Consider the following 19,312-nt stretch of genomic DNA (forward strand, 5'->3'; position numbering starts at 1 on the left):
GAAGTTAGATGCAGATTAGTTATTCCAGTCCATACACAAAGTTAAAAATAACTTATTAAAACTTAGATGCTTTCTAAATACCGCCTAAAGTTGCACATACTTGCACAAGTTGAAGGGGTGCATAAAACATCACAAGGAAAGTAACATGTGCAAGACCAGCAAATCAGAATGAGGGCCTTTGGAAGCTAGAAAATACAAGAATATTGAAAGAGCAAGGACTCTAGTATTCAGCATTTAGTATATTGGATTGTTTCTTAATTTCCACTGTTAAGTCTAATAAACTTAGATTTCTATGGGTTGCATTGTTAAATTATTAAGCTCCAAGTTTAGTATAATTGTTGATTTGGGATATAATTGTTGATTTAAAACATGAAGGTCAGCTAGGAGATTAACCTAAAAGTACTAACCTGTTCACTAATGATAGTCCAGAGAAAAATAAAAGGAAAATTAATTGCAAGTTTTGCAAACAGAGCTGAAATGTTTTAACAAGTAAGATTCGTTTATCACATTCTCTTGAAGGTGGATAAATTTCTTGAGGTGAAATTTCATTCAAGTATACACAACACCTACCATATCAAATATAAATGCAGTAACTGTTAGCACTTGCAGGAACAGTCTATGCTTAGAACTTTAAATTCACCCAACCTTTGCATAGCATAAACTAAAAACTACTGTCTAATCACTCCACAAAGATGGAAATTCGCTGCTGATTGCAGAGATTTTTTTCACCAAACAAAACCACGCTACATACAATTTGAAAAATCAACTCACTAACACAAGTTGTTACTAATATGAGTTAGTAACAGAAACCTGAGTCTTCAATTTCAGCTATCATTTCTTTGTACTGACCTCATTCTTTCAAGCTGTTTACATACTGCTGCCTGAAGAGAAGAGCTTAACACACATATTAGTAAGACAAAAAGAAAGTGTTTTAATTTGCCAAGAAAATAAAATACACTTCAGTGCAGAGTACCTACCAAATAGCACAGATAAAACTAAAGACCAAAATACCAGGAAATGTAAATATTGTTATTTTTCATATTAAAGCAAACATGCTTTAACATTTGAAGGTGTTGGGGTTTTTTTTCCTGTACAGCATTCCAATTAGACAAAACTTCATGGTATTAATTTACATCTAATAGGATTAAAACCAAACATGTACTGTATAAAGAAATGGCTCTGGAAACGCCTTTTTAAAAGATAGGTTCCAGACACAAGAAGCTAATCCACCAAAATTAACAACTCCGTCACTGTTAAAAAGCAAGCATGTGGGAAGGAAAGTCATACAAAAAAAAAAAAAAAAAAAAAAAGAAGAAAAAAAAATCTGTTAAATATCTGTTTCCCCATAACATGTATTGCTGTTAACTAAGACTCTCTAATGGTTAGCACAATACAGATGACAGTATCTGTGAATCAGGTTGCCCTGAATTACTGACTACGTACCTTTGTTAATCAAGTCTCAGTATAATTAACACAGCTTTTTCTTTTTCATTCTTGTATGTTCCCAAACAGTATGTAAGAAGAACTAGGTTTCGTTAACTACACCCACTTTTTAAGCAGCTAAAATCTGAAGAAGAGGTAGAATTTGAAGGGTGTGGGAGGGAAGAGGTAGAAAGAACCAACTACTCGGTATCATAACAACAAGGTACTGTACCTTTAAGGAGGAAATATGGTTCCGTTCTGTTTCACAGCTGAAAAAGAGCTTATTCTCCGTTAAAAGATTACTTACCTAAAACTTCAGTTATTCCTCTTTTTCCCCTCAGGCCAGCCTCTCTTTCACTCTTGGGAGCTTTTACCATTTAAGGTCAATGTTACATCTGGCTCTAGTAACTAATGCTGAAGCAATTTTTAACTCGGAGATCCAACAGGCTGTCTAACATTAGAATGAGAGTTTAAATTTAAAGTAACTCTTCAGAAAGCCTTTTTCTTGTTGCTGAGAATTACAGCATAAAAGGCTTTCCTATTCTGGCATAAGTACTCCGAGTACAACACGATGCAGACATGCCATTAGCATTCTTCAAGTTCACTGCATATAAGGCTCTACTTACTCATTTCTGATTAAAATGGGCAAGTAGGAAGAACAGATGAAATAGCTTACATCATGTTATGTTAACCCTTAGAATTTTTACTGAAACAGCTGCTACTATTTTTCATTCCTTCCCCCACCCCCCACTTTGTTTGCTTAGGAGTCTAAATTAGAGAACCAATACAAGGCATGTGAACTTTTAAAGAACATTGGCTTCAGTCCAGTCATGGGCTCTGCTCTCCACTTGCAGAGTATGAATAATTCCCACTGAAGTCCACAGAAGCTGCTTGTATCCCATGAGAGAATGTAGCTACAAATGGGGCATGAATAGGGAAAAGAAACCCAAAACATTTACCATGCTATATTCAGGTACCTGCAGGAGAACCACGTGATTCAGAGATCTCAGCTCTGAAATGGACATAGATCTTACTCCAGCCCTTTAGCCAATTCAGATTATTTATTTCCAAGTATTACAATTACATCCACAGACCCCAAGAGTTCTGCTTGTGCCAGGTGCTGTAAAGTTACTAAATATAAGTAAGCCAAACCCTGTCCAAAAAACCTTTCACAATTCAAGTAGAGACAAGAGAGCTGAGGGTGGGAAACATAAAAAAATGCACCAGAATGTATGTAAACTTATTAGATAGTAAGTTTGGAGGGGACATATTAGGGCTGCTTTAAGAGAATGGAGCAAACGATGATATTAAATTAACTTCCTTTTGATAATGGCTAATAAGAGCATCAAGACAGAAACAGATCAGCCAAATGAAAGTAAGGATTTGATGATTTGACTTGGAAAGCACACTCCATAGGGGAGTGATGCATGGAAACACGAAGATGCTTGTAGAAGTGGGCAAAGATGAGTTGATTGCAACATAGCACAGTCCCTGTAACAGGAAGAAATAAGAGGCTGGGCACCTCACTTGTGCCATATCAGGCTTGAGCTTGCATTAGGAAGTCTATTATTCTACACTTAAGACATTCTCTGCCCCCCCAAATCAAATGTAGTAAAAAAAGTTCTGAAAAACTTCTCTAAAATTGGCATTTAAGCTTGATCCCAAGCTAACAGGAGTAGCTAGGTGTTTCAAAAGCCATTTCAGGTTTTGATGTCCTTTGTTCACTTACAGTCCCTTGCACCATTACTGGGTCTTCAACAAGACATTTTAACATACCTTCTTTCATCTTCTTGAATTACTATTTTATTACCCACAAACTCAAGTACTGAAATATTCTCTTGTGGGTCAGCATGGTTACAGTCTTCCATCTAGTTATCTGCAAATACAGGTCTTACTAGCTTCTGTAATTCATTATTTTTCAGTTTTATTTTCTCAGAATTTCTAGGCCACAAGTGTCAAATGTTTCATTTGTCTGCAACAGAAGTTGTGTTTCTCTTAAATCTGCGTGCATCCCTTTCATAGCAACAACTACTTTGAACCCAGTTGGGGCAAGAACAAGTTGCTTACTGCCTTTTACCACTACCATCCTCTGGGAAATAAAACTTTTTGATTAAATTGCTTGTTCATTGATCTAGCATCCTATAACCACTGTTGGCCAAATTTAGCCAAAGTTTGTAAAAGTAATGGATGTCTCAATATTTTCAAGTTCTTAGAAACTCCATGAAGTCAGTAGTTTGTAAAGAAGATTTAAGCTACTGCCCCTGCTATGGGAAAAACCTATAGCAACAGAGTTTTGGTTCTCTTTTGTTTGGTCCATCCACTTGCACCACACAATCATGACCCCTGCTGTTTAGCTAGTATTTAGGGGACACAGAAGGATCCTGAAGGTACTCACAAGAAGGGAAAAATGAAAAATCATCAATCTTCAGCTCCTGAAACTGCTTGTACGTTTTTGTATGCTATAGCATGCTCAATGCTTTGGCAGGTGCTTTATGCACAGATTTGTTTAAAATGAATGATCTTGGGCCAAATGCAGGTGAAACTTGATAGCTAAAACCTAAGTTTTTGAATAAGGGAATCTTAGCATCTAAAAATTAATTATTTTAACTAGATCGTTAAAATTGTATTAAAAAGGCATATAACACGTACCATATAAGAAACATTTTTCATAGGGCTTTTTTGTTTGTTTGCTTTGTTTTTGTTTAAGATCTGGTGATACCAGCTTCTTTTAAAACATTCTAATACAGATGGCTGGCCACATACAGTAGCAGCAAACTCCACCCAAAATATTTATTTTGTCAGTATTACAGTAGTATATTCCCCAGGAATAGCATAAAATTATTCTTTTATGAATATTCTGAAGTATTTTAGAGTAGCTAGTTGTAGTTCTCTGGGGGATACATATGCCTTGGCAGTGGGATGTATGTGCCTCTACCAGTTAACTTCCTGTTTTCTTGATTTTCATAGCTCTGTGACTTATGAAAGAAGTAGTGCAGTACGTATCAACACTAAGTTTCATGAGTTGGGCTCCCTAAGTTTAAAGATTTTTACTTGTGCCTTTGAAGAGATGAACACAAGCACTAGAAACCTGGTCATACTGAAATAATTGAGAGTTCTGCCTTTAGGGCTGAAGCATAGGTAAGATTTCATGCAGGAACTTCATTTTGGGGGCCCAACCATTTTCAAGTGCAAACTTTGTTTGAGCAACAGCAGACAAGCGATCTTGCTACACTTTTTTTTCTAGTTTTGGCTTTAATTGGGTAGTCTGGGAGATAAGAACTTTAACTCAGAAGGCTTATTTGGGTAGAAATAGTTGTAGGTGTTTTCATTTGAGCTTTTGATGGGCTCAGAATAAAGTCATAAATTCTCCACCATATGTATAAAGTAATGCCTAGAAAAGAATTATATAAAAGAATTCCCATATTCTTTTGAAGACTTTATGCTTCAGGACTTTAAATTACATTGTATTAAAAATGTTGCTCATTACCCTTTCTGCCCATACATGAATTGCCATCCATGTGATAAAAAGAAGCATGTAATAGCTGACAAAATATAAGTGCCAAGACATGATTATATGCTCTATTCTTTATTGAGTGACTAAAGTATAAAGACTATTAATCAGGCAGGCTAAAAAATTGCAGCAGAAGTGATAATATTTGCATTTAAAACTGGAGTTCTATGACATGATTTTTCATATTTCATTTTAAAAAATTCCCAAAGTATTTTTATCAGTTAAGACTTTTGTCCTACCTATCTAGAATGCATATCTGTCAATCTCAAGTCCACTTCACAAATGCCAATGAGCAGACAATTTTGTTTACCGAATCAATCATATTAGCCATCCTCATCATCTTATTTCTCCTCAACTGTATGGAAAAGCTAGTTAATCAAGTTCAAGTTTATGCCCAAGTTTTCCTATGTACCTTTGTTTTCTTGCACAGAATTTTTTGCTAATTTAAATATTTAATCTTGCATCAGATCTGTGCTTTCTGTGGGTTTTCTGGCTTGTATGTTGCTACTGCTATAGCGCACACAAAGTTAAGTCATCTTATCTCACATGCTGGCATCCGTTACACAGATCTCATTTATGCATGCAACTCTTAACACTGTGTGGCAATCTTACTTGCCAGCTTTATCCAGACAGGAGAAAAAAAAAAATCAAAACAAGAACAGGTCTGATAAGTAAATACATTACAGAAAAAATATACAAGGCAAAACATGCAATAAACTCTCCACATCTGGGACTCACTCACTCTGCTGAATACTGAATCCCAACTAGAATCTAGAATACTTGAACTAAAATGTATGCTGGTTCAACAGGCTCGTATTAGTCAACATTCACTCTGCCAGTCAGCTGAGCAGCTATGCTAGATTATTTATGCAAAAGTGTAACAAAACTTTATGGTACTTTTAATAATGTTTATGCAGCAACTTTTCTAGAAGAGTCTTCCGAAAGACAGAAGTTTTGCTTCCAGCTTTTTACAACAAAAGAAAATCACTTCATATGAATCAGAAATGTTAAGTTAAAAGAATATGTAATTGCAGAATAAAATAAGAGCCTGCAGAACAAGATGAGACATATGATAGAGCCCAGTCATCTTAAAGAAAACATTTACATTGACAACAATGTAAATAAGGTTTGCTTTGAGATCATACAGATGATCCTGTAAACTACTCCATGTTATGTGGAAAGATTTGAGACCTTAGAAAGAAGTACTTGAAGTGCTTGCAAAAAACCTACTAATTAAGCCATAACTAGTCTTTTTATTTATAAAGCTAACATTTTTTTCAGTCTCAAAATAGCCAGCTAATAACCTCCATATGAGAAACAGAGTCCAAGAAACAAAATGTCAATCTGCTTACTAGCATTCATTGCCAGATAATCAATAAAATGATCCAAACTGACAAACAAAGCTTAAATGGCCAAGTCCTTCTGCACAAAGGTTACACAAAGCATTTACAGAAACCATTATATTTTCATTTCCCATATTCATGTCTTGTCTTTTTTTTTCCTCCTCCCTTTAAGAAAGTGGTTTTAAAAGTGAAGTTCCAATAAAAGTGCCATATTAAGACATTTATAATAGTTTAGAGGGAAAGCAAAACAGTATCAGAAATTTAAACCTTTGTGGGCAAGAGATTCTGTTTCCATGCCCTTAAAATCTAGCCTGCCAAGAAGCTAAATACATCTAATACATTTTAGCATACACAGATTCTTCCAAGGCCATCGACGCATTTCATTTAGACTAATGAACTGTTTTCTGAGGTTCAGCATTAATTTCTGCTAATAGTAATTGAAACCTTAGCTTGTGTACAAGTGATGTGTTTAATACATTGTTAAATAATTGTCCTGTGTTCTATGGAAAAATCTTTTGGGAAGATGATCCAAAATGAAGAAAAATTGCACTCATACTTTTGATATTAAAAAAAAGGAGAAAAGAAAAAAGTTTTTCAGTCAAAGAAAATATTCCAGAAGACTTGACACAATCACGGCCATTGGGTGAGTAATTATCCATAGACAACACCTCCCATCAGAGCTCATTTTCTGTTTTGATTTGGGGGAGTAAGAGGGGGCGTGGTGAGGTGTTGAAAAGGGGTCTACAACAGCAAGATTCCAGGAAAAGAGGAGGGATGAAGTTTTGCAATGACTTTTCTGGATCTTTTTAGAAACCTGAAGGCATTAATACTCACTGTAACTAAATTCCATCTTACCTTGTCTGTGAGAAGTTAAGCAGAAGTGAAGAATTAAGAGAAAAAAAATCCGAAGGATGACAGGCTTCTCCTTCCACATGGATGTATGTACATATAATAGCATACTACTCTACTCTAAAGTACAAGTGAAGGAGACTAGTACTGCACACTAATCTAGGCCAAAATAGTAAAGTCATATGTCTTCCTGAATTCAGTATTCATATTGAAGTTTCATCTTCCTATCATATTCCAGCCTAAGAAAAGGGAAATTAAAATATTGCAATACGATACTTTAACCCATACAAAGAAAAGCATGACTTTGCTTTTTCTTAGGAAAAGGATGCAAGACAGATATTTTTTAGGCTTTAAACTGACATTCCCTTGCTGAATTAATCCTAAATAATAATTCTTAATCACATGTGAAATTTGATATCAGCATATATCCTATCCATATTGAGCCACAATGCTTGCAGACTTAATTAACAGCCCTAACAGCCCTAAGTTTTAAGAATTAGTTGCAGGGTGAAGAGTACATTTACCACATGGTAAAAATAAACTTATCAGGAAGTAATGTGGGAAGCTTTTATCAGGCACACAGTAAGTGATCTCGGTTCCTACAGCAGAAAGTAGAAATAAGTACAAACCCTGACCAGAGACTGATTTTGGTTAATACTTGTTTTCAGTGCTGGAATTTTACTCTGCATCATTTATTCTAAAAGTTCCAAGCAGCTTGTGAAAAAAAATAAGGATAGAAAACTTATTCCACCTCTACCACTAGAATGCTAGAGAAAAGCTTTAACTCACATTTTTGTTGATTGGATGATTGCTGCTGCCAGACTGTTGCAGGGTTCATTGGATGGTTTGTGTCTTTGTACTTCTCTTTAGAGAAGTTTAATGCGGTGCGCTTAAAAAAAGCAAGCAAAAAGGACAAATCCATAGGAATGTCTCTAGATAAAATTGTCTATCACTTTCCATTGTAACACTGCAGTTTCGCAGTTTCAGTTATTTGAGATATGACAAAATTGTGATAATTTGTGTTAAAGTGATTGGCTTCAAAACACTGATTTTCAGCCACCATGGTTCAACTGTTTCCCCAACAAGAGGTAAAATTTGTTACATATGCTGAATATATGTAAGAACATTTTTGGAAAATTTTAAATAAGTTACTTGATATTTCACAGAAAGGGGATTTTGCCTGTCCCTTTGGAATTATCCTTTTTTTTTTTTTTTTTTAAGTTTCAAATAACACTTTTCTACTAAGCGCATGCTAAGATTTTGGCAGTTTCAGAATACAACATTATTGATTGTGCATATCCAGTATCACCATATGTATAGGTACATAGCTAAATGTTTATATACCTCAAAGAAGCACTGCAAGCAGAAAGCTGGGATTAAGAGAATAATTTATTCTACTTTTTCCTAGCTTCACATAGAAGTAGCTGTTGGGCATAGGACTGGTGCCTCATACTTTGCCAATATTCAAAAGGATGTATTTCCAGTGAGAATTTTTGCCAGATCACACTTAAAGCACACTGCGTTTCTGTCATGCCTCCAGAGCTGCCTAAACCACAGTTTTATGACTTGTTGCAAAGATATACCAGTATCAACATGAGACTCTAAAATATCTTTTTGCTGCCTGCTCCTTTCCACTCCCCTTTTTATCCTTCCCTCTGATCTAGATTGTATCTTTTTCACCTCAAATCTAAAACCTAATACCCCCTTCTCTAAATTTCTTCCCATACTTCAGTCTGATCATAGTTTCCTGGTGGGTGTTTCTTAATGGGCAACCAGGTGATCTATTTTTCTGTATGTTCTCTTCCTAGGATTCTCCTCAAGGGGAACGTCCTAGTTCTAAAAGACACAAGTGTTTTTGTTCAAAACCACCAGCAAAATCAGTTTTTTTTGTTTCAGTTATGAGCAAGATTTTCTATTTTTCATAGACATATTCATCATTCAGAGAATTATAAAAAATAAATGTTTATCCTTTTAAAAGAAATGTTAAACCTCTAACAGCAGTCTTGTATAAAGAAAATCAACACAAAAAGTCTGATAAGCAGATACCCTAACCTATATTTAAATATATACATATAAAAATCAATGTCACCTTATGAGATACTGAACTTTCACAACAGACTGACGCGCTTTTACTAGAAAATGCATATTCAGAGTTGGCTTATGTCATGCTGCAATAAGGCAATGAAACATTCATCAGTGTTGTGTTTTAATCACTAGAGCAAGTGATTCTGTTTTTTTGAGATAGTTTCTGCTTTATTTGAAACATACAACCTCCATCCACAACTGCTTCAGACCTTTCTTTCACTTACTGTCCCATAACAGAAAAAAACCCAAAACCAACCCAGAAATCCAAGACAAAACCAAAACAACTCCAATGTTATTTAGAGACACCTACCTGAAGAAAGAGAACATATAAATAATAGTGGATATGTGAGAATCCAGTCACTTCAATGAGATATATTGATTTTGGAACTGAGAGAGTTAAACTAAATGTTAAGCGTATTAATTAGCCTTGAGTCCAGCCATTTTATATTCTGATGCTGCCATTGTAGTAAAATTTAGTAAGAAAAAACAATTGCCAGTATGATATACAAGTGTGCCAACATGTATACCCATGTATATAAATTAAAGATGGGTGTTGCATCTGGGAGTGTCATAGTACCATGCTTTGAAGTGGGTGTTGTAGCATAAGATACCAGTATTAATAGGTGCACAGTACTCATGCAGGTCCCAGGCTGGCAGCAAGCACACATTACCTCCTTTTCCCTCCAGCAGGGTTGGAACAGAGTGGAAACAGCTTTTCTATTTTTATGGAATAGGTCAAATGGGGCAGGTTGAAAGCCACTCCACTTTTTACCTCCTATCCCACAGATGTTAATCAGAACATCTGGCCTTTCACCAGAAGGACAAGAACAGCTGGCAGCAGCTTGGCATCTAAAGCCCCTTTCTTCCACCCTGAATGGGATTCAACACAAGCATGTGCTCAGATCCCCTGAACAGTGCACTATAAGGGATACAAACACAGCATGGCCGAAAACATGCTCCAATCCTCCACACAGTGATGGAGATGATGGTGGCGTAGGCTTTGACAGATTAATGTTTTCTCTAGAACAAGCTGCATCGCTTTTACCAGGGGAAGGAAGAAAACTATTAAGTATTGCTTCATCATTCTCTCTTGACTGACAGCATTAGTTTTATTTGCAGAGGATTGCTTCAGTTAGGAAAAATTACTATCAGCATTCCTTTTCCCTGGAGATGCTCCCACTGTTTGAGTTAATCACATGGTTTCACAGCATTTTAGGTGCTGTGTCTTTCTTCCAGAAAAGCCATGTACTTCCCCTAGGTGCCTGCAGCATTCTCAAAAGCAGCTTGTCAAACGAAGGTTATGACTGCCCTTCCTCCCTGACTGCAAGCTGCAAAGCATTTCTGGTTTCCCTTCCCTCTGAAGTCTGGCTACTGTACAATATAATTCAATTACATGTTCTTTGTGGGAAGAGTTGGAGAATAAAAGGCAGCTGCGGGCAGAGAAATAAACCCAGGAGGGGTATCAGTTGTAAAGTAGCCAATTCCACAACAAAAGTGCCAAGTTGTATGACATCGAGAGAGACAAATTATATAGCTATAGAATTAGAGCATTCCAGGTAGCCTGAGATTTAAATACAATTCACCCTTCTCTGAGCTGTTGCTGCAGGCTATGCAAATTACTTAAAACTTCACTTACTTGACATACATTTTTTTCCCCCTCAATTGTAAGTTAAGACGACATTTGTCTTTTGAAACAATACAGAGTTTGAAAAATAGTTATTTCCTCAAGGAGAATACCCTACTTGACAATCTTCATCCCTCTTTGTGCATTGAAACCCGTATTTCTTTTGAATAGTTTTGTTAATACCAGAAAGTATTTAACGGCGCAGGATAAAGGAACTTGCTCAAGACACCAAGAAAAATGATTCCTCAATATAAATACAATAAAATAACCCTCGTTCTTGTCCTCATCCTCAGAACCTGCATGGTAGTATTTCATACCAGAATCAGTTATGCCAGATATTAGTTATGCCACAAACTGAAAGTTTCTGCATTGCAGTATTTTTAAAATTGCTTTAATAGTATGATGACACTGTCTTGGTATCACAATCCCCCCTTGTTTTTTTTAATTAATGTCATTAAAATATGCAAGCAATACAACCTACATTTATGCAGCTACAGACTGCAATTTGCATATGATTACTTATATGGACAACTATGTCTTTAAAAATGTATGTAAAATACTTTTTACACTGTTACAAGCATGAAATACCACATACCAAAGGCTTTTACATAAAAATATGTTCATCTATAAAAGCCACTTTAAACAATTAAGTTTAGTAGCCCATAAAGAAAGTATAGTATATCCTTCAATATTTTCAGATGCATTTGTAAGGAAAGGTAGTAAATAATGAACTAGAAAAAGGAAAATAAAGCAAGCCCCAAACCCTTTGTTTACCTGATTTGCAATCAATTCACAGTCCTAATTTCTTACTGAGAAAAAAACCAGGCAACTAATGCACAGAGGTAAATATAACCTGCTGATTTTTTGTTAAAAATAGCCGCTAAGTTAACAATCTCTTCTTTTGAAATCTTAGTCCTCTTGGAAAATCATGCCGTTGCAGTTTTGACAGGAAGCAATTATCAGTTTTAAAAGAGTAAGAGACAATTAAGTCAAAGGTATTATTAGGCACAAAAATTTTTTTCCCTCCCAACAAAACAGGGCTTCAGTGAAGAAAAGCACGCTAAAGATCATGTTTTACCCATCTACCTTTTAGACCATAGGGACAGCTGCTTTTTATAGACCTGAACTACTGATTTCCGTAAGGCAAAAGTTTGGTCTAGAGGACAACAACAAAAAGCATGCTGAAATAGCACATTAAAATACTGGGCTTCAAAGTGCTGTTTTGTACACTCTACTATTTGATCCCTCTTTGGGGAAATGCACAGCTGGCTAATACCTTCTGCTAAACTTTTTAAAACTTGCTTTCTATCCTGCTTTGATGCCTCTTCAGAAAAACCTACTATGCTCATTCTGGTTTATTCAAAGACTTATATGTTCTTTACATTTACATTTCTTAGACTTATTTGTTTCTTCTCCAGTTTTAGTCTCTTAAAAACCAGCAAGGCTGCTAGTCTTTGTGTGCTTGAATCTATGCTAGATTCTTGTATTTTCTTATCAACTCCTCAAACTCTCACATCAAAATGTGTATTGGTATTTGTTTACACGGCTATCGCTGTTCTACTTTGCAGAAGAAAAATGGAATGCTGTACCTGGCAAATATGTTTTTCCCAATTGATTAAAATGTATTTCTATTTTGACAAAATTTTGTAGCCCAAAATATGTAAAAAAAAAAAAAAAAAAATCCTTTAACTCAGATTTCTCTTTTTACACGTGGTTTCTTATAGTGACTGAGTATATATCCAACTGAAATAAGCTCTGAAAACCTTCAGTAAAAGGCAAACAATTGAGAAAGAACAGCATGAATTGGGAGAAATTCAGTCAATAGGACAGTGAAGTGCAGACAAGCTATTTCAGCTACAGAAGAGAATATGCACAATTATTTGTTATCAGGCAGTTATACATATAAAAAGTTAAGATGTAAAATCTCATATTATCAGCTTGCCATCTTAAAAAAATAATAAGTGAAGTCTTAAATGAGCATGTACAAATACCATACAACTTTACAAGCTACAGAAATCAGAAAATATGTATAGCTAAGTCAACACTCTGCATAACTCCATCCTTTTCCTTTGCTAAGGATACATTAGGTAGAGCTAGATATAGCTATATAAATAGAGTCTAAAACTACATTAGACTTCTGTAGAAACATCAGTAGAATTTGTTCAGCTTGAATTTCATAGGGATTCATTCAAATCTGGAACAAAAAAAATATGTATCTTCTATGTTCTGAAATGAAAAACAAAATAGCCAGTTACAACTCTATTATATAGGTAAAAGAAAAATAGGAGGAGCTGGAATTCAGCCCCTGCCCAGGCTCTGCTTTTCTGCAGTTACACATTGTCACCCTAGATTTAGAAGGAAAGGGAAAAGCAATCACAACCACCACCACCACTGACTGAAACAAACAAAAAACTGTAAACACACCTAGCAGCTTTTCCCCTGTCAAAACAATAAAACTTAAGTACAACAACTGAACAACAGGTTCTTATCTGTACACTCTGGAGAAAATTCCTCTCAAATCTGAATTTGGCATCCAGTTTAAACTGAGTAGAGTGACCATAACTAATAATCTATACCAATCATAATCCATTCTATCACTACATGACCAACCTATCCCTCCCATACTTTTTATTTTAAACTATGTATACAAAGCCTGCCGCTACTACCCGGGAGAAAGCAGCTCACCATCAAATAGAAGAGGCAACAGACATGTTTACACAAGTGGTTTGGTGATTAAACTGTTAAACCACCTGTCATCAGGAGGGGGCAACAAAAAGTATGCAGAAGTCACCTTAGTGATTTGAATTTTACATATAAAATTCTATTAAGATACCTTTGATTTGTGGCAATAAGCCTTCTTACCAATAGGAATCCAACTGGAGTGATGTGCAATTGTTCTTGCATCATGGATTGGAAAAAAGGTAATTAATTAATGACAAGCAAAAAAGGCTTCTTAGAAAGTCTTTTTAAGCTTTTCTGCTACTTTATTTACCAGAGACCATGTGTATACATGCAGATTAAGTGGAAGTCAATGGAACATATGTAATTATTTGGGGAACTGTTATATGTATCAATGAGGAATAATAGATCATACAATATTATCACTATGAAGATTGCTGTATCCATAGAACAAATTTCTGCTAGTAGAGCATATATTCACCAAGCTGGGAACAATGAAAAAGGCTGAAATTTCTCCACTGCTCTGACTGATAAAGTAAAATGTTAAGGATATTGGCTAGAGTTTGAAAGAGCTACTACTTTTATCCTTCTCAGGGATGGGGTTTGGGATTCACCCTTCCTTAAACAAAACAAACCAAACAAACAAACAAAAAAAAAAAAAAAAAAAAAAGAGTCTCTTGGGAAGAAGTCAAGCACTAAGTCCACAGAAACAAAGAATAGACTGGCATAATCTTCACAAAGCTCAGAAAAGGAAAGACAATAAGAAACAGGCAAGGTAAGTAGCAAAAACCTAGTCAGGATAAAGGGTAGTAAGTTGGACAAACTTCATGGTTTAGAAGACAATAATGATGACAGAGATCCTGGACATCTTTCATCCCCGAGATTGTTTCAGGCAGATGAGAAAAGACAAAGGCAAAGGAAGATTATTTTTTGTTGTTGTTGAAATTGGGTATTTTTCATGCCATTAAATAAAGCTTCATGTTGTTTGAGGACTCTCTCAAAACTGCTATTTTCTTGTATTGCTTCTATCATTTTTGGAAGAGTTGAACTATAGCACTTAGACAACGTATCTATGGAGTAATGTGAGGAATCCGTCAGTTAATCACTTGCCCTCAAACAAGACAGAAACCCAAACATTCAGGATGTTTCCAAAACACCTGGGACTTAGACTCCTACTACTGTGAAGCAGCAGCAGAGGAAAAATGCCAGAGCCAAAGGAGGAAAGCATGTCAGTGCATACCAAAATCCTTGGAAGCTTACTTCATGCAAGTCCTGTGGGCTCAGTCCAGAAGTCTAACAAAAGCCTGAACAAGAAGAGTATGACCACATTTGTGGCACAATTTGAGAGCAGATCATGTGTTTAAAGCCTTATAAGCAATAAGCCAAGTATCTATTGTTTGCTAAGACATACAGTGAATTCCAGTTTATTTCTCAGCTTTTCCAAGAATGTAAAAGAGGTAAGTTTCAGCATGATTAAAACCAAACTACACCTGCACTACAGAAAAACAAAATGACTCACTTATCAGAACATTGCCACATAAACAGAAGAAAGTTTGATAAAATAGGAGTGCTACTTGAAAAGTTCCAGGATTTCCTGAAAACAAACTTAGGATTATTTTCTCTCTAAGAGTAACTTAACTATTACTTGCCATTTTATTACCCACTTTTTAAACACTTCGGTCAGAAGTCTAAAGATGCCTTTGGACAAAATATAATTCTTCTATATCAGGTCTGGTTACCAGAGACCACCTCATGTCCCTTTTTAGTACGGTAATATTGCCCTGCCTTTTGTGTACACCTCAATTTGCTTGTACATTTTGGTAACACATGCTATGACAGGTAGATTTTGTTATGTAATGGGTGACTGGGTCTCCACCCACCTGCAGACAAATAAATTCTAAGAATTTACTTAGAGTTTTCATGTTCTGTCCCTCTACTTAGCTATATCAACCTATAATCCACTAGATTTCATATGCTGTGTTCTTAAGAGGAAGTATTCTAACATTTTGTCATCAACACTGTTCTTTTAAATTAAGATGTGGTACAACAGGTACTTTTTTAAAAGTTTTTTTGCTAAACAGCTTCTTAAAAGCAGGTGCATAGAATCTTCTTCAGCAAAACTTAATCAGAACCACTCAGGGAACTCAGAGCTGTCACCCATGCTGTCTCCAGGGCAGAAGCTGGCTAAAAGGATAGTTGCCATTTCTTCACTACCCATACAGTAAAGTGGTTTTATGAAAAACCTCATCCCTACTTGCTTACTGACAAAACATACCCTTCAGCACATGGATGTCCCAGTGTTGCTGGAGAGAGGCCAACATGAGACAGGAAAAATATACCCATTTACAAATTGCATCAGAGACAGAAATGTGAACAATTTATATACATATGTATACAAATACACAGGAAAAATTAACCTGCATGTATGGTACTGTAGATGGGGGGGGGGGGGGGGGATAAGAAAGCACAAGATTGGAAAGACTGAAATTTATAAAGGATCAGAGCTGTCAAGCAATAATGTCAGAGAATGCAAAGCTTATGTGTGCTTGCAGCAGGAGAAAAGCAATCCCTTCATACAGACAACAGTAAAATTTGCACATATTTTTGCATTTACATTTGATTTTTGAGCTTGAGATTCTTTTAAATAAGGTTGGATAGTTTCTCCCCAAAGCCCAAAAGTAATGGGTTTGGGGTTTTTTTTTGTTCGACTGGTTTGGTTTTGGGGTGGGGTTTTGTGTTTGTTTTGTGGTTTCTTTTGAAGTTTCAAAATCAGGCACATTTTCTGATCATTAGCATTAACTTAGAAGGTTAGAAGCTTTATTTTGATATCGTCTCCCACCCTGTTCTCTTTCAAAGGTGGATTAACAGAGTTCAACACAGCAGTTGGAAGCCTGGAAGAAAAATTTAGTTTGTCTTAATGTGTCTTAACACCTACCACCTTGCTTCTTGAGACTATCTCTAGTCCAATTTGCAAGATTCCTCTTCGTTTTTCTTGCAGCTTCAGACTTGGACCAGTATGTTTTGGTGTGCTAAAGATGCAAATTACAGAGTCCCCTGACACCACTTTGAAATCCCAGGCTTTCATAGGAGGCTGCAAATCCCTCACCAACGTAGAGAAATACCCACAGAAAGCCTCCAAAAAAAAAAAAAAAAAAAAGCCCCTGTTTTCTAGATACTGCATGAAAGAATTTTAGGTGCTGCTAAAATATATACCTATACATACAAACATAGGTCAAGCACATTAACTATAAAATGAGCACTTTAATTTCATAATTTGTTAAAAGAATATTATTTAAAAAAAAAAAAATCTTCTTTTAGCCTGACCATGAGAAAAAAAACTTATGCTAATAAGATGTTACTTCTTAGCCAAATCACAGCAACTTTAGGACAATTCTCCTGTTAGAAAAACTTACCTCTTGCAAGGAACAGGAACAAGGAGTGGGGAAGGTTTGTTTGCATATGCATGGCAGAATGAAGATACAGTATTGCAAAGAAGGAATGTTAAGCAGACATTGTTCCCAGGAAAGGACCTGAAGTTATTAGAAATCCTGACCACAAGTCAACATATTTAAAAAACAGGATTATGGAATGTTTTACTGATGAAACATTTAAATAAATAAATAAAAAACCAACCCCAAAAGCCTTCAACAACATGAGAATTATTAGCCAGAAGAGGAAAAATATAAAATCACTGAAATCAGATCCAAAGGTGTAGCCCCTAAACCAAAATGCTGAAAGACAGTTCAACATTTTCTACTGTGAAGACAGATTTAATGCTCTTTTTAATCATTCAGAGAGGATTAAAGAAACCCACCCATGCTCTACATTCAAATAATCTATATACGTAAATTTAAGAAAAGGAAGGAAGAAATAAACTAAAGATGCTCTTTTTAAAGCCTATTAGCTTTTTAACACATGTTGTCTTATCTACAATGGGATAACTGCATGTTTGTCCTGTAGGAGTAACTTTATTCTTTTCCCTACAAACTCAATGTCATTAATTGACTTTAAAAAAAAGAAGTCCTCTTCTGAACCTGTACAGTCCTAATGCTCTAGGCCAAACATAGATAAGCCAGCTCTCAGTGAGATATTGAAGAGAGTCTGGGCATTGCAAGAACTTAATTAGCTTTATACTGCCATTGCAGGGCTAGTACTTAAGCCAGCTTGTTTGTGCTGCCTTAGTACCAGTATGTCACACTCCAGCCTACAGTGCACAGGGGCTACAGTTTTATAAACCCTTGCAAGGCAAGTCAGCTGAAGAAGGAGCCTGAATTACCCTACTTCAATTTAGCCCTTGTATAATCCTGTATTAGTCTACAAAACTCCAAGATTTGGTGGAACAGTACGCTCAGTTAATGATCTGAACATGTTGATTTATACAAGTATAAACCCAGATATTAAATTAAAATATCTGTCTCAAATTTAATCTCTTACCTTGCTGAGGTCTTTCTTGTTTCTTTCATCTAAGATGGATTCTTCACATACAGAGTAACTTCTCTGTTCACGTTAAGAAGCAGAGATAATGCAACACTTCAAGTATACAGATATGACTATTAAACAGTATCTTTGAACTGCATGAGAAATGCTCAAATGGGAAAACTTTGCAAAAATGTTGTCATCCTTATACTCCGTACAAGCAAGAATATAGCATCTGCATTTGTCTTCTGTATAACTCAGGCAACAATATCCTGGCAACCACATTTCAATGGAACAAATCCAGATAATTAAAATGACTAGATCTAGAATCCATCTCTTTTTATCATTCCACTTGATAGGCAAGATTTACTCATTTGGGAAGTGATGGTCAAAAGTCTGCTATACACAGTTAAGAAAGACATTATCTGTCTCTGAGCTACAGGGCCTTTAATTTTGTTTGCAATTGTCCATTTAGCCGCCTCTTTCACAGCACTATCTTTCTGAGAACTTAAAAAAATTAACTTTACTGTTTTGTACATGTTGTACTTTTTAGACATACACAGTTTGGTGGATTTCATTAATACTTCACTAATAATCCTGTCATGCTTTGTATTTTATGTGTAAAGGCTAAAAGGATTAAAATCACAGCACCAATAATCCACTTGATGCATTAACATCCTGCATCATGTACACTCACTCAAACGTTTTACTAGATTCCTAATACCATTAGTCAAAGCCTTGGCTTCCACACCTCTGCAACTGCACAGCTTAATCCCACTTTGGAAGGTGAACTTCTGCTAAATCAAACTATGGAACATGAGTTCAATAATAAAGAACTTTTGGATTCACTTTATTTCAATGGTCATGTGAGCAACAGCTATGGCCTGTGTGTTGACAACTGGAGACTTCCAACAGTCACACTGTTCCTCTGAAAAGGAAAATGAGATGAGAAGCAACTCTGCAGCAAAATACAAATGAATGGCTGTTGATGTACTTCATATCACTCTTGATCAAAACAGACCTCAAACTGACAGTGTTGTACAAAGTAAAAAAAAGTGATCTTGCATTTTGGTTTTTGGATGCATAAATTTAACTGTAGGGAGGTATTTTATCTAGATACCTACATTCAAACTCATTATCTGTAAGATTCAATTCTCAACATTAGGTACCAGGCTATGACCTCACTGTCCTGAAAGAAACACTAGAAGAGATGTTAAGAAACAGGCCTTATGGTGATAGCACCCTCATAAGCAGGCACAACAGAGCTGGTAACCTATAGGAATGCTTTATGTTTCCTTGCACCGTATCACCACACACTTACCCCCAGTTCCCATAGTCTAACCTGTTAACAACTACCTCATTCTCTTCCTAAGAAGTAGCAAC

At 35.8% G+C, this 19,312-nt stretch overlaps 1 protein-coding gene across 2 annotated transcripts in view; it reads right to left on the bottom strand.

The window, feature by feature from the left end:
* Nucleotides 1–19,312, bottom strand: part of IRAG1 (inositol 1,4,5-triphosphate receptor associated 1) — a 126,859-nt gene that overhangs the window by 78,933 nt on the left and 28,614 nt on the right. The window contains exon 5 of one of the 2 annotated variants that reach the window (XM_041129225.1): nucleotides 7,915–8,014. The gene's annotated coding sequence lies outside the window, so the exon portion shown is untranslated. Of the gene's footprint in view, nucleotides 1–1,654; nucleotides 1,675–7,914; nucleotides 8,015–19,312 lie in introns of those variants that run through there. The other variant, XM_030039703.2, reaches the window with a different exon arrangement.

The sequence above is a fragment of the Aquila chrysaetos genome, chromosome 16 (assembly GCF_900496995.4).
Source record: "Aquila chrysaetos chrysaetos chromosome 16, bAquChr1.4, whole genome shotgun sequence".
NCBI lineage: Eukaryota > Metazoa > Chordata > Aves > Accipitriformes > Accipitridae > Aquila > Aquila chrysaetos.